This window comes from Spermophilus citellus (genome assembly GCF_964194105.1).
Source record: "Spermophilus citellus genome assembly, chromosome: 1".
NCBI lineage: Eukaryota > Metazoa > Chordata > Mammalia > Rodentia > Sciuridae > Spermophilus > Spermophilus citellus.
Genome location: NC_138182.1, coordinates 111,872,258 through 111,888,060, shown reverse-complemented (window position 1 = coordinate 111,888,060; position 15,803 = coordinate 111,872,258).

The following is a 15,803-nucleotide window of genomic DNA, read 5'->3' as shown; positions in this document are numbered from 1 at the left end:
TTTTGGCAAAAGGATTAGGCAGAGGAAATATTTAGCCAGGAAGTAGAGAGAGAAAGGAAGTGGTAGGTACAAGATATATCCTTTCAGGGAACAGATCTTGCAATGACCCACATCCTCCACTTAGGTTTCACCTCCTACAGTTTCCACCACCACTCAATAATGCCATAAAGTTGTAAATCTCTCAATATGTTAATCAACTTATGAGGATAGAGCCTTCGATCCATATAAGTCCCAGATATCCCATCTCTGAACATTGCTGCACTGGATACCAAGTGTTCAGCATACAAGCCTTTGGGGGACTTTTCTGATCCAAACCATAACAAAGATGATATTTAACTCTGGTATTTCTTTGTTGATTTTCTGTCTGGATAATCTGCCCATTGCTCAAAGTGAGGTGTTAAAATCCACAACTATTATTGTATTGGAGTTTTTCCTCTTCTTTTAAGTTTAATATATTTAGGTGTTCCAATATTAGGTGCATGCATATTTGGAATTGTTGTTTCCTCTTGCTGGATTGACCCTTTTATTATTATATCATAACTTTCCTTGATTCTTTTGACTTTATTTGATTTAAATTCTTATTTTATCTAATATTAATATGATACTCCTGCTTTATTTATTTATTTATTTATTTGCACGAAATATCTTATTCCATCGCTTCACTTTAATTCTGTGCATGTTCTTACAGGTGAAGTGAGTTTCTTGTAAGCAATATATAGCTGGGTCTTGGTTTTATGTTTGTTGGTTTTATCTACTCTTTCTTTTAATTGTAGAGTTTTACCAATTTATATTCAAGGTAAGTATTTATAGGTACTATAGCCATCATTTAACTTGCTTTTACTTTTGTTATAGATCTTTTGTCTTTTTCTCTTAAAATCTTTCTTGATGATTATGTGAATTAATCTAATAGTATGTTTTGATTCTTATTTTTGGTTTGTTTGTTATAGATTTTTGCTTTATGGTTACTATGAAGTTTACAAAACACATCTTTTGATTACAACAAGCTATCCAGAAATGATATCAATGACATGATCCCAAGGTAAGGATAGAATGAAAACAAACCAAATGAACAAAAGATGAAGAGAAAAATAGAAGAAAACTCTCCAGTTGCATTCCATTTTGAATGTTTGATATTCCATGTACACATCATTATATTGCTTTTCATTTAGCATATTAATGTAGTTACTACTTTTATTTGTTGTTTTTTGTGTGTTTTATTTTGTTTTTGGTACCAGGGATTTAACGCAGTTTTGCTCAACCACCGAGCCATATCCCCAGGCCTTTTTATATTTTATTTAGCGACAGGGTCTCATAAGTTGCATAGGGACTCACTAAGTTGCTGAGTCTGGCTTTGAAATCAAGATCCCCCTGCCCCTCAGCTTCCTGAGCTGCTGGGATTATAGGTGTGTGCCATTGTGCCTGGCTTAATTTTTTAAAAAATTTTCAATCTAAAGATATGAATGGTTTATGCCCCATGCTTACTATATCAGAACATTATGAATTTGTTTCTAAAATTACACTTACCCATAAGTTTTATATTTTTCTGTGTTTTCTTTCTACTCTTTAAAATCACTTTCTTTCAATATGAATAAATCCCTTTAGCATTTCTTGTAGACAGTGTCTGATTGGGATATATTCTCTCAGTTTTTGTTTGTATTTATTCCTCAGTTATTTCTAAATGATAGTTTCGCTAGGCACACTATTCTTGCTTATTTTTTTTCTTCTTCTTGGCTGCTATGAAAATTGCATGCCATTCTCTGCTGACCTTTAAGGTTTCTGCTTAGAAGTTGACTATCAGGTGAAATGGGATACCCCATGTGTCATTTATTTCTTTTTTATTGTAGACTCAAGAATGTTCTCTTTATCCTTCATCAGTAAGAGCTTGATTATAAAATATTTTCTGTTGACTTTATTGAGTTGAATTTGATGATCTTTGAACTTTCTGTGCCTGGGTATTGTTTTTTATCTTTCTCTAGGTTTGGAAAAGTTTTTGTTATTATTTTTTTTGAATAATCTTTCTAACTCTTCGGCATTCCTAAGCCCTTCTTGAACTCCAATAACTTGAATATTGACTTAACTACTGTTCCAATGTTCCTGTAAATTTTCTTCATTCTTCTTCAATTCTTTTTCTCTTTCAACTGTGTTTTTTCAAATAGCCTTTCTTAGAGCTTACTAATTTGCATTTTCTTTTAGGTCTATTCTGATATTCTTGTTCTCTGTCACAATTTTAGTTTTGCTAAGTGAATATTTCAACTCAAGAATTTCTGTTTAATTTGTTTTTTAATTGCTTACATTTCTTTGTTAAATTTATCTGTTAGAGTATTGGAATTTTTTTTTTTTGAAGTTCATTGAGTTGTCCTAAAATAGCCATTTTAATTCTCTGAGCATTCTCCCATAGTGAGTTTTTGCTTCCTGTTCAGTTTCTGAGTTCTTTACTTTGAGAAGTAGATGGGGTCATGGTTTCCTGAAATCTGTTGATACTTGATGTTGTGCAATGGAATTTCTGGAGGAGTAGATATTTAATCCAGTCTTCCTTTGTTTTTTCTTCGGCTTCTCAGAAGTTATGAATTGGAGGCTTATTTTCTTTGAGTCTATAATCTCTTCTTCTATTTCAGCACTAGATGGTGTGTACCTCTATATTTTTCAGGAGTCTCCTGTTGGTGTATTATCTTTGTTTCAGTATTAAAGAACGATCCAAGCCCAGAATTGTCCCACATATTCCGTTGGTGTAGTATTCAGGAAAAAAAGAAAGAAAGAAAGAAAGAAAGAAAGAAAGAAAGAAAGAAAGAAAGAAAGAAAGAAAGAAAGAAAGAAAGAAAGAAAGAAAAAAAGAAAGAAAGAAAGAAAGAAAGAATTGGAGAGTACCTAGTAAGGATAAGTCTGTCCCAATAAGCCTCTGCCTATGACAAGGGTAAGTCAAGAAGTTTCATTCACAGTTGCTGGTTCATAGTCATACACTATAGGATTCTTCATAGCTCTGAGCAGAGTAACTATGGATGGACCTGTCCCAGGTTCCTATGTCTAACCCTGATCCCATAGCTCACCAGCACAAGACTGGGTTAAGACCAAGATCTACATTACTATGACTATCTATTACTGAAGTGGGCTTATGGCTTAAGAACACTGCAAGCAACCATATGTAATGCTGGCTGGTATAGAAATCCACTAGACTGGAGCTATGTGTCTTTCCCTGGCACTATACCATTTCAAAAGTCTCCATCCATGGACAGCTATGTGGATGGGACCTTTAGAATCTGCCCAGTGTTAGGGTTTGCCAGTTCATCACTAAGTTCCAAGGCAAAGTATGATGCTTAGTGCCCTTTTGTAAATCCAGCAAAGGGAGTCTAGCACCATGCTATGTTGCTCAAGGTTAGGACTATGTTGGTGAAGGCAGACCCTTTGCCACCTGGCCTAATGCTAAAGTCTATCATGCCTGAGTCTCACTACTGCAAGGATGTTCAGAGTCCTAAGGGTTCACCAAAGTCAATGGTCATGCAGGCTGAAACCCAAGTCTGTCCCAGTGGGGACTCAGATGTCTGCCAGTTACTAAGGCATATATAGAGTCCTGTCTCTAAGCTCTGGTTTGGTGATAGCTGTGCTACTAAAGGTTGGAGAATGATGATGGTATGCTGGGCCACCCTTGAATTTTACATGCCAGTGATCAGCATAGTCTCAGGGGCCGGTCAAGTGTTCCCTAGGTCCACTCCTTGACTGAAACTGATGTGGCTGAAACTTGTGTCTTTCCTGCAGGTGTACAGGTCTCCATCTGATGCTGGAGCTTGTCTAGCCCCTCTATCCATGGATTCTGGCCTGAATATGGGGACTTTAGTTTTTCTTGGGTGCTTGTTTTTCCCATGGAGGAACAGGCACTGAACTTTGAGACAAAACCCTCTGCTAGTTTTCATGCTGTGCTCTCCAGCAGGTGGAGTCCTGCTCTTCCTGGCTTGCCTCCTGAAGTTGGAGGAGCAGGAGAAAGGATTTACTTTCTGACTTTCTTACATAGTTTCAGCAGCTCTGTCCCAGGTATTGCTGTGCTGACAGGGGTCATGAGTCTTCGCTCAGCATGGGGTTTCACCATAGTGGGCTTGGTATTAGATTTTAAGACTAATGCCTGAACTTAATTCTCTTTCATCTGTCAAACAGGACAGACCTTTCTTAAATTGAATAATTTTTAAACACACCAATCCATTATTTCTTAAAGAAATAAAAAAGAATACACACATATTTCATTTTATAATTTACTAGGTTAGAATAAGACCTATCTTTTAGTCTAGCAAAAAGTTCACCCAAATGAGAATACAATTGTTATTGGCAAGTTTTCTTTTAAAAGAAACTTCTAGTGTTAAATTTTTTTGTTATATATTTAATCAACTGTTGCATAAGTCCTTTAGACCTTTAGAGTACATTTAGTTTTATTTTTTTTAAGATAAAACTTTTGACCTGGGGAGTTCTTTTAACCATGCAGAGCAGTTAATCTTCTTTTACCTAAGCCTGTATCTGTGTATAATTTTTCTTTTTTTCTTCTTCTTCTTCTTTTTTTTTTTTTTGATAGATACTACTTGGAAAAAGTTAGACAGATAGAAAGTTATAATCCTCCAAAGAAATAGCACAATGTTTTTAACCTAACAGAAGAGGTCTTTTTTTCATGCATTTTTATAGGATTTTATCCAATTTTATTATTAGAATATTCTGAAAGTTTTCACTTACAGATATGGATATTTTATTCCAAGGCAAATTATCAGTTTTTGGAGGATCAGAAACTACATACCAAAAAACTTCTGGGAATTTCATTTTAAAACATTCAGGTATAACTGGAAAGCACATGTCCATGTTGGGTAATTTAAAGTTGCTCTGTTTCTCATAAGCTCTTGCTACTTTTTTCAGAGCCTGAGGCTGTCATGATTTGTAGGATACCTTATTAACTTAGAATAATTCAAGTAGCTTTGCTTTTTGTAAAATAAGAAAGAAAAGAGTACCTAAGCAGATGACTAAAGGGAACTAAATTATAAGATCTGCATTTACTTACTTAAGAAAATGATCTCTTTTAAAATTATTTAGAAGCAACTAATTTATATAATTGCAATGTAAACAGGGGGAACATACATATTTAGGCCAATGTTTTGATATATTTATCAGGACCTTTCTTAACTATTTATTCAACAAAGCCCATACTGCCAGTCATCTGCCTATCATTGGCTACATTCTTCACTTTACCTGAAATAAAAAAAAAAATGTATTTCTTTATAGGTGTTCTACAGTATAGCTATTATTACTGAATTCAGGCTTTGCATTTATTTTGGATCTGTGTCTTTATTGATTAATTACCACAGCAAGTATAATATGTGTCATATTGTCAGTACTTTACAACAAAACTAAAATAGGAAGGAGATCAATAAATAACCACTAGGCTATTTTCTTCCAACAAAATAAACTTATCCAGAGCAGGAAAAAATAATCCAAAGAAAATGTTATTATTTAATCCTGGATGCATATTTTTGGACTCTATTTTTATGATTAGGTTTTTTGTTTATAAATGGAGATCTGGAAGAGTGTTCTCTTGTCTGTTTTATTTCACACCTTTGGGTGAAATGTAGTAGGATATTAAAAATAGTGCTTCCTGAAATGTGAAGGACCAAAAATTATTCTGTCAATATGCTACATAGAAGGATCATAATCTGCATCATCAATAATAGTGAAGCACTACACACACCACTTCTCTGAGACCTGCAATGTACTTTCTTACATTAAAGGGTCTGACAAGCTGTGGAGTAAGCATGGTTAATGTTTAATTGTATTTAATTATGATCAAAGCAATTTATAATTCTACACAAATATATGAAGAAGTTTCAAGTAACAAACTATCTGCAGGTTGTCCTCAACTTATGATGGATCAATTTACCACTTTTATGCTTTAAATTGGTGCAAAAGTGATATGCATTTAGAAGACAGTTCACATGAAATTTGAAATTTTGGTATTTTCCTGCATTAGGACACTTGCTTACAATGTTGGACAGAGACAGTGAGCCTCATATCTCAGTAATCTATATAATCACAAGACAAAACAATGTTCTACAGTATGCTATATTGTGAATATATGATACTCAATACGTTGGATGTCTTAAATACAGTCTCAACTCAAGATATTTCCAATTTTCAGTGAGTTTATTAGGTTGTAACCCCACCAAAAATCTAGGAGTACTTGTATATTTATATTATCTAGCATTATGAACTTTACTGTAAACATATGCAGAACAATAAGGAAATCTCAATAAATTCAGTCAGTTCCCTATAGGAATATTTTCCTCCTCACAATTCATCATCATCCAAATGATCTGGAAATAAGAACAATATGGTGATCTGGTCTTCTAGTCTTTCAGCAGAGACATTGTTATTCCTCCTCTTTGATGCCATTGTGGAAACCCAATGAGCTATTAATGGAAGAAGTAGAATTAGTAGGAGCAGTGAGGTGGTCCCGGTGTGAGTCTCCTATAAAGAGTTATTTGGATTATTATTCACAAACCAGTTTAGGCGGCTTTGCTCCAAGACATCTTATAGATTGATGACTAACCTGAACAATTTTTTAATAACTAGTCACCCAATTTTATGCCATATAACTTACTCCTCTGTCAATAGCTAACTGGGCCAAAGATTGGAAGTTGATTCAAAGTCTTATGCTTTAATATGTAAAATTATTATGTTTACAGGGTCATTATATGTGTCATCTACTCTTTATAATTGGGCTTGCTGTCTTTCAGTGTTTTTTTTACATCAATTGAGAACCATCATTGATTCCACTTAGAAAGTAATACTATGAGTCCTATGGTAGGTAGTATTGTAAGTAGTATATGTGAGCTAAATTTAATAAATTTCCCAAATTTAATAAGTATCAGCAAGTTCAAAGTCTGGTTGGTCCAACACTCAAGCTAAAGTTTCTTTAATCTGTCTCCATCTTTCTTTCATATTGTACATACAAGGTAGACTAAGGAATTGCCCCATCTCTGAGCCTTTGTTTGGGGTTTGTTTTAGTCAGCTTCTTCACTGCTGTGACCAAAAGACCTGACATCAGCAATTAGAGTTGGAAAAATTTATTTGGCGATCCATGGTTTCAGAGGTCTCAATTCATAAATGGCAGATTCCATCCCTCAGGGGCTGAGATGGGGCAGAACATCATGGTGGATGCGTGCCATATAGGAAAGCATCTGGGAACCTGGCAATAGGAAGGAGGGAGAGAGAGTACGCATCCTCTCCTCTCTAGGACATCCACTGGCTCCAACCACACCCTACCTGCCTACAGTCACCATCTACTTAATCCCTATCAGGGAATGCATGCACTGATTAGGTTAAGACTTTCATAACCCATTCATTTTACCCTAATCTTTCTTGCATTGTCTAACACATGAACTTTTAGGGATATCTCACATCCAAATCATAACAGAGGTGCTTTGTCAAAGAGAATTTTTCTACAGTACTGCAGATGCTCTTGTATCCTTCTCATTTTTTCATCTCACAGAAATAACCACTGGAATTTATATAAAAAATCAATGTTATGTCTACAGAACTTGGCCTAATATACATAAGCAGGGAATGGTAGTTAGGGAATTTATTGATCTCCTTCCTATTTTAGTTTTGTTGTAAAGTACATTCATTCATTAAATTTACTCAGATCCTGTTTATGGCTTAAAATTGACTTTATGGCAATATTGACTGATGCAGATCCCCTACTAAGAATAGAAGATGACTGTGATACTTAGAAGTGTTTTCTTTCTCCCTCATGATGAGAAATGACCATGCAGACAAGAAAAAAACAAGTTTGGTCTACATAAGTTTTAAGTACTTAGTCAATATCTGAAATAGAATAGCAACCCTAATAAATACATTTGCTTGATATGCCTCTATTCAGGAGGATTCTGATTTCTTTTCCTTTGTATTAGAGTTTTTTTTAATACTTATGTTTTTTTTTTTTTTTTATGTGGTGCTGAGGATGGAACCCAGTGCCTCAGACATGCTAGGCAAGTGCTCTACCACTGAGCCAGAACCCCAGCCTTAGATATTTTTTTTGTCTCATTACTATTAACATTATCAGGAGGGGTTTCTACAAAGAGTCCATTACTTCTCTCCTTTTTTTCTTTTCTTTCTTTTTTTTTTGAGATGTAGTCTTTCTATATCATCTAGGCTGGTCTTGACATCCTGCTGTCAAGAGAACCTCATCCTCAGCCTCCTAGGTAGCTGGGACTGCAGGTGCGTACCACATGCCTATCTGTGAGAAGAAACCACCCGCCACCTCTCTGAGATTTTCTTGCAGTGGTTTATCCTTCCAAATTTTTTCTTTCTTTTTATTTTTGTACCAGGGATTGAACCCAGGAATGCTTAACTACTGAGCCATATTTCCAGCTCTTGTTTTATTTTTTATTTTGAGATAGAGTCTCACTAAGTTGCTTAAGGCCTCACTAAGATGCTGAGCCTGACTTTGAACTTCAATCCTCCTGACTCAGCCTCCTGAGACACTGGAATTACAGGTATGTACCACAGCATCTGGAAAAAATTTTCTCATGAATATTTGGGTTTTAGTACTTTGTGAGGGAAGGGTGGGACATTTTCCTGTTACCAATACCCTCTCACATCAGGTGCTTTGGTTTCTTCAAATTTTGATATTCAAAGAGGTCAAGTTTTCTTAATCCTGCCCATGTATTGCAAAAAGTATCTTAGACTCTGAATTTCCCAGGCCCTCTAACTGTGAAAACACACCCAGGCAACTGAGAAAAAACACCATGAAAAGCACTCAGAGGCCTGAGAAGCATTTAAGATAAAGAAATAATAAAGTTTCTAGTAAAGCATTGGCTGAGCTTAACCTCAGAGGGATAATTTCTTGACTAATACTAAAGCAGAGAGAAAACAGTAAAAACATACTTTTGCATCTCAGTGAAAGGGATGGTTTTAGAAAAAGGCAAGAAATAAAGTTTTACTAATTTTATTCTTGAGCCCCCCAAATGTCTCCATTCGTGGCTGATCAGCAAACAGTCATAAGCAGTCTGTTCATGCTATACAAAGGTTAAGTCAGGGTAGATGAACCATTTATGGGAACCATCATTTCTCTAATGTTTCTATGTCTTCCAGGTGCCCCCTCTATTCCTTCCACTTTTTCCAGTCTACCCATCTGTGTTCTTTGATTCACTATTTGGTTTTCAGATATATTTATATCACCTGCTACCCTCCCACTCTGGTTATGTAATAGGGTACAGCCCTGTGCAAATGCTGTCTTCCGGTGTTCAATTCTCTCTGACCCCACTTTCTTTCATAAGATATTTTGAATATTTCCCCCTGTGTTTTTCCTACTAGTTTAGGTGATCTATAGTCACATTGTTTTCCGATTCCCTTCTCTGCCCTTCTTCTGTTTCCCTTTTAGCTGGCTTTATTACTACCAAACACCTCATTTTTCAATCTGCCTTTATTTCTTTATAGTCATAAACTTAGCACTGAGCTGTTTTGCCAGATACCTGGTAAGCATTTTTATCTTTAAGTTCTTCCAGCCTTTTTTGGATTTTGAAAATTGTCTTATATTATTTTCTTTTTTTTTTCTATTAAGCTTATTGTTCCAGCAGTTTTAGATTTACAGAAAAGTTGCTCAGAAAGTAGAGCATTTCCATGTGCCTCCTCTTCTCCTTCCTTCCATTTTCCCCACAGTTACACAGTTACACTCACTCTAGTGTGGCTCATTTGTTGAAATTATTGAACCTACATTGGTGCAGTCTTATCAACTAAAGTTTATCATTTGCATAAGAGTTAATTTTTTTGCATTAAAGTTCTGTGGGATTTGACAAGTATATGATGTTATGGATCTACCATTACAGCACCATATAGAAGTGTTTCATTGTATTAATATTTCCCTGTATTTTACCTATTTCTCTCTCCCATCTCCCTGGAAGCCCAGGCAACCATTGACTTTTTTAGTTCTTAGATTTTTTTCCCCCAGAATGTCATATTATTGAAGAAATAGACTATGTATGTTTTCTATATCAGCTTCTTTCACTTAGCAATATGTATTTAAGGTTCCTCTGTATCTTTTGGTAGTTTTGTATTTCATTTTTTTTTCATAACTGAATACTGATTTTCATATACCACTGATAAATTAAAACCTTAGTCCTTGTTCCTGAAGCTGATTCAATAACAAGAACACAGTTTTGAGAAACTGGAAAAATAAATTTTATTGTTTTGCTACCAAAGGAGAAGCACAGGGCAGGTCACTCCTGTCTCAGAGGTTGTGATTTTTCCTATCCATTTATTTATTTATTTATTTATTTTTGGTACTGGGGATTGAACTCAGGGGTACTCAACCATTGAGCCACATCCCTAGCCCTATTTTGTATTTTATTTATACACAGGGTCTCACTGATTTGCTTAGCATCTTGCTTTTGCTGAGGCTGGCTTTGAACTGGTGATCTTCCTGCCTCAGCCTCCCAAGCCGCTGGGATTACTGGCCTGCATCATTGCATCTCCTAACAAGGGGTTTTCAAGGACTTGAATCAAAGGCTACCTTTGAGGTATTCAGTATATTCAGGGCTGTGATTCATTTGTTAATTTGGGAGATGATCATTTCTTACCTCTTCTGGCACCCTCCCTGAGGTCTGAATTGCTTCCTGTAGGGTTGTGTGTTCTCAAGGACAGATAACTTCCTCAGATCCCAAGGTGGTAATCCTGTTTTCACTGAGGTTAGGGAGAGGGAAGGGAGAAGAGGAAGAAAGCATATCCATTTATAAGTAAGCCAAAGTGGCGGTCATGGAGCAACAAGGGCTACATGGAAAGCATGATGAGGTGAACCACTGTTACACCACCTTATATTACTTATTTGTTCATTTTTTTCTTATTTGTTCTTTTTTTTTGTTTGTTTGTTTTATTTGGGTTCTGTTCTCTTAGATTTCCTGATCGGTGATCTCTAAGACATATACTCATGATATTTTTTCACTATATTCACTCTTTTAGTCTTTTTCTCTGAATTTTGTGAATATCATGACTTCACTTATAAAAAAGTTTTTTTTTCAATTTCTCATTAATTTTGATACCGCCAGTTATCAGTGATGAATTCTGCTTCCTTAGATGTTGACATATGAACATTGGAGAAGCACACTGAGGCAAACCTAGAAAGCAGGTTTTATTTTTTTAAAAAAAGTAACACAGACTTTTCCCAGGAGGGAGAAGGGGGTCATAGCTGATGTCCTGGTATCCCAAGAAGTGGGAGCATTCTGTCCCTTTTATACATTTTAGGTTTTCTTTGTTCTCAAGCCCTTTTCTTGCTTCTCTCTCTCCTTCCTGGGTATGTGACTAGGCCCAGGAGATGCAGGTGGGATGGCCAAAAGGTGAGAAGTAGATGGAAAGGGAAAGGCCCAAATGGAGTGATCCAGGCAGGTAGCATCCCAGGAGACATTAATTAACAACTTTTATAACTCCCTGTAGGGAGGGGGCAAGTTAGCTTAGCAACAGGTTGGAGCAGGGTCAAGGGTGAAGGAAGGGCTCTGGAGGCATTAACATTTTAATCTCCCCAGCTGTGGTTTCCAGATTCCAGACCCAAACCAATCTCCATCTTCACCATCAGACCTGATTACCTATCTACACTGACTGCCTGTCTTTAATTCTTGCTTCAGTTTTCTCCATTGCAGACTTTGATTGGCAATAATACTTTACATTTTCATGAGTTATTTTGGGATTGCAATGACTTCCATCTCTCTAGATGCCTCTGTCTTTTAGCAGGTAACTGTCATCTCTCATCTTTATTGCTTTGAGAACTTTCCTAAAGTTGTCTTTCTTACCTCCTCTTAGTCTTTTCCAAATTATTCTCAATATTAGTCTCAATAAAATGGCCTTCTTAAAGTAAAATTGATCATTTTCTTGCTTATATTTTTTTAAGTTATGTTCTATTATTTTTAAAGTAAATTTCAAAATCTTTACTATAACATCCTGGACCCTGGATGAGCAGTCTTTGTTTTCCCTCCTCAGCCTAATTTCATATTCTCCCCCTTCCCTCACTTCTCCTGGCCTTCTGGCCTCCTGGTTCTTTGAATATACCATTACTTTTCCCCAGTTTCAAGGCTTCTCATTTGATTTTTCCTCTTTATGATTTATGCTTTCTCCACGTCTTCATCTGGCTTCATTCTGACTTGTGTTTTCCTTCTCAGCTGAAATGTCACTTGCCTACCCAGATTCCACATATTAGGTTGACAATCTCCCATCATCTGTCGTCCTTGTGGAACAGTTCGCCTCCATAAGGCTATGAACACAAGAAATTGATTTTTAATTGTGACTCCGTGAGTAGATTATCATTGAAGTGCAAAGTGTGTTTTCCTCATTTACAACAGAATCCTCAGGGTTCAGCTAGGGTCTTCTGTTGAACTCTCTTACCTCTTTCCCTTTTTTGCATAGATCTATTCTGATTTCATACATGCAATCTCTCAAAATGTTGTTAAAAGTACATATTAAATATTTTTAAATATCTTTTGATTCTTTTAATGAGTCTATTTCAGAAAACATATTTGGTTTGATTTATTGGAATGTATTTTGTTTAAAAACATTGTGATTTATTTTCTATTTACCAGCAAGTAAGTATTAATCTCATTGATAAGGATGTATAAATTGGAATTGAAATAAGTTTCCTTTAGAATTGGTGAGGATATCCATCTGAAATTACAGTAAATCTATTATTTTTCTCCTTAGCTGTCCTCTGGCTTGGAAACATTTACTATGCTAATTCAGAGTCTCAGGCAGTCTGAGGGAGGAGAAAATGAGAACAGGAATTGGAAAGTTTGCTTCTGCAGTGAAGAGTTTCTGTTTCGTGTTTCCCAAAACCATCAGGAGCTCTGTTTTGGTCCTGATAGAGCCATTCTTGTCAAAAGCCAGCCCCTGCAGGGTCCCTTTTACAATCAGAGCAAGAGACTTTCCGCTCAGTGCGGTTTCAGCAAACAGGACCCATCCAACAGGAAGCCATGGGTTGGAAATGGGTTCCCTGATTGTCCCACAGCTGGCCTAACCTGTAAACCTACCCTGTCAAAGATTGGAAAAGCTTTCTCCATTATCCCCTTTATTCATTTCTGATGCAGACTATTCTTAGGCAAACAAAAAGTGTGTATGTATATATATATATATATATATATATATATATATATATATATATATAGTCTTATTTTTCAGATTTAACAAAGTTCTCATTTATGACATGGATCCCATTTTTCTTTTATTGGTAATGTTTCTCCTTACTGTAGATCTTTTTGTCAAAGTTTTAGAAGAAATTTCTCCCAAAGCACTTAGTGTTCACTTTTCCTCTCATATCCATTTGAAATTATTTGATTATGTGCTTGAAGGTGGTTATGCAACACAAAAGCTCCAGAGTACACGTTGCTCACAGAAGAAAAAAAGGGAATATTGACGTAGTAGAGATTCTGGGAGGGAAACAAGGCTTTTGTGAGACTTGAAGTCTTCATTGCATAAGCTGAAGGCCTAAGTACAGGGAGCCAGAGGAAAATGCTTAATCTGCTGAGCTTTACAGTAGATCCTGGGCTTGGATAATAGTCAGCACTGTCCTGCACCATAATCCCACTTCTTTTTATTTCCAGACATGCACTATGGTATATTTCTGTCTGTGGCAACATCTGTCTGACAAAGACCTTGTAGATTCACTGCATTCTTCAAACTCCATCAATACAAGTTTTTTAGGTTCATCTCCTCTGCATCTTGTTGAAAGCAAAACAATTATTGTTTATCCAGTGATGGAGACAAACATACGCCTTGAATCTCAGGGAAATATCTGTAAAATCTGAGATTTCCTTTGATGGGTTCAACCTGACTTGTAGCTTACATTCTCACGGGCCAAAGGAGCCATTTGACAAGTGAGCTGAAGATTTATGGACTTTTCCAAAAGAATACAACATGCAATACAATCATTTACTTAATATTTCAAATGGTGGCAATTTGAAGCAGTAATCTCACTCTAGTTTTAAGGTGTTATCTAATTTAAGTAGCTTTATAGTTTTATATAAGTCAAACTAATATTGTTTTGGATTAATTATCACTGCTACCAAAATCCATAATTGTCTCCAAAAAATGTAAGATTCCCTATTTCAGACAAACAAAAGGAAATATTTGGTTTTGATTCAAATAGACTTTACCAAAATCAATCTATATGTGTCTCTAGACTTGACTGAAATAATTTCAATATTTGTTTTACATTTTTTTTTTGGTAAATGCTGAGTTGGTTTTAGTTAAATATAACAATGAGAATCAATTTCATGAAATGTTTTATCAGAATAAAATTACCAACTATGGCACTATTTATTGCATTTGTTCAATTATTTAAAAGAAGGGGGGGGGAAGTGACAACTATTGAATAATACGTAAGGTAAGTACTTTTATGTCTGATTACTTCATACTTGACAATGAACTGATGAGATTTGAAAAGGATGTGAATATCTACCCTATTTTTGAATTATCAACATAAGCTTTGCAATTGAGACTTGAAAAAGGAGGAAAGAACTGCTTTGCTTTTCTTCTTTTTATTTTACTTCTCATTTGTGTTACAGACCTTTGAACAATCTGGGGGCACAGGCTGAGAGACACCATTTCTGATCATTAACAATATGAAAGTTTCTATCTATGAATACATGCATTTGCAGAACACTTGCAAGGATTATAGCCCAGTAAGGCTTAGGCCATTTCATTTCCCAGCAAGCAGTTATTTAGTTGCTACTGTGCATCTGGCATTATTCCAGGTACTTACACTTTGTCAATCAATATAGCATCTAAGGGCTGGGGCTGCAGCTCAGTGGCAGAGTGCTTGCCTGGCATGTGTGAGGCACTGGGTTCAATCCTTAGCACCACATAAAAATAAATAAAGTGAAGGCATTCTGTTCATCTACAACTGCAATCTTTTTTAATATATCATCTAAGACAATGACCTATGTTTTAAAATTCATTTTCATCCTCATTTTGGTGTGGAGGAAGTTGGAGACATGTCGATGTTAAGTAGTTGCCCATAGTCATATAGCTACTACATTGTAGGATGGAAAATACTGACATTTCAGCCTCAAGAAAGTATGAAGGAAAGTGCTGCGACCAGCATTGCCAAACTAGCAGGTTCTTGTGGGAGATTGGAAGAAATAAGACTCACATAAGCAGATCTTGAAGATAAAACAGCTGGGATCCGATGAAGCACTGCTCTCTGATGGAGAAGCAGGTCTAAAGAATTATGCCAGCAATCTTTATTATATATGTCTCATTAATCAGATTAAAAACTATGCAACCTTTTTTTGTATTCATGAAAGTTACAGAGCTAGCAACATTATGCAGCTATTTCCTCAGTTATATTTGACAGGTACAATGTGCAATGTTAGAAGCATTGTGTAGCTCTCAAGAAAGTTCACTGTTTAAAGTTACTAATTCCCAGGCAGATTCAGGAGCAGCAGAACTGGTGAAACATTGTGGTTGTCTTAGCAAGGAAGATCCTTCATTCCCAGGAGCTGTATGCCTGAGAGCAAGGTCGAAGCTGATAAGACTCTAGCAACAGAGTCTCCCCATGAGAGCATCACCATAGCAACCAGGCATCCTACACCTTTGCATAGAAACTTTCCTGGTCAGTAAGCATGCTACAGCTGTGAAGTCATCAGGGACCCCAATCTCAGACATTGGTCTCCCAATTTCTGTCACCACTCTCCCCAGAAAAGCATGAAATTTTCAGTACTGTTTATACAGCATCATAAGTATTTTTTACATTCTTGATATTTTACCATATCTTTTTAAAAATAATAGTAGAGGATCCCTTTAGT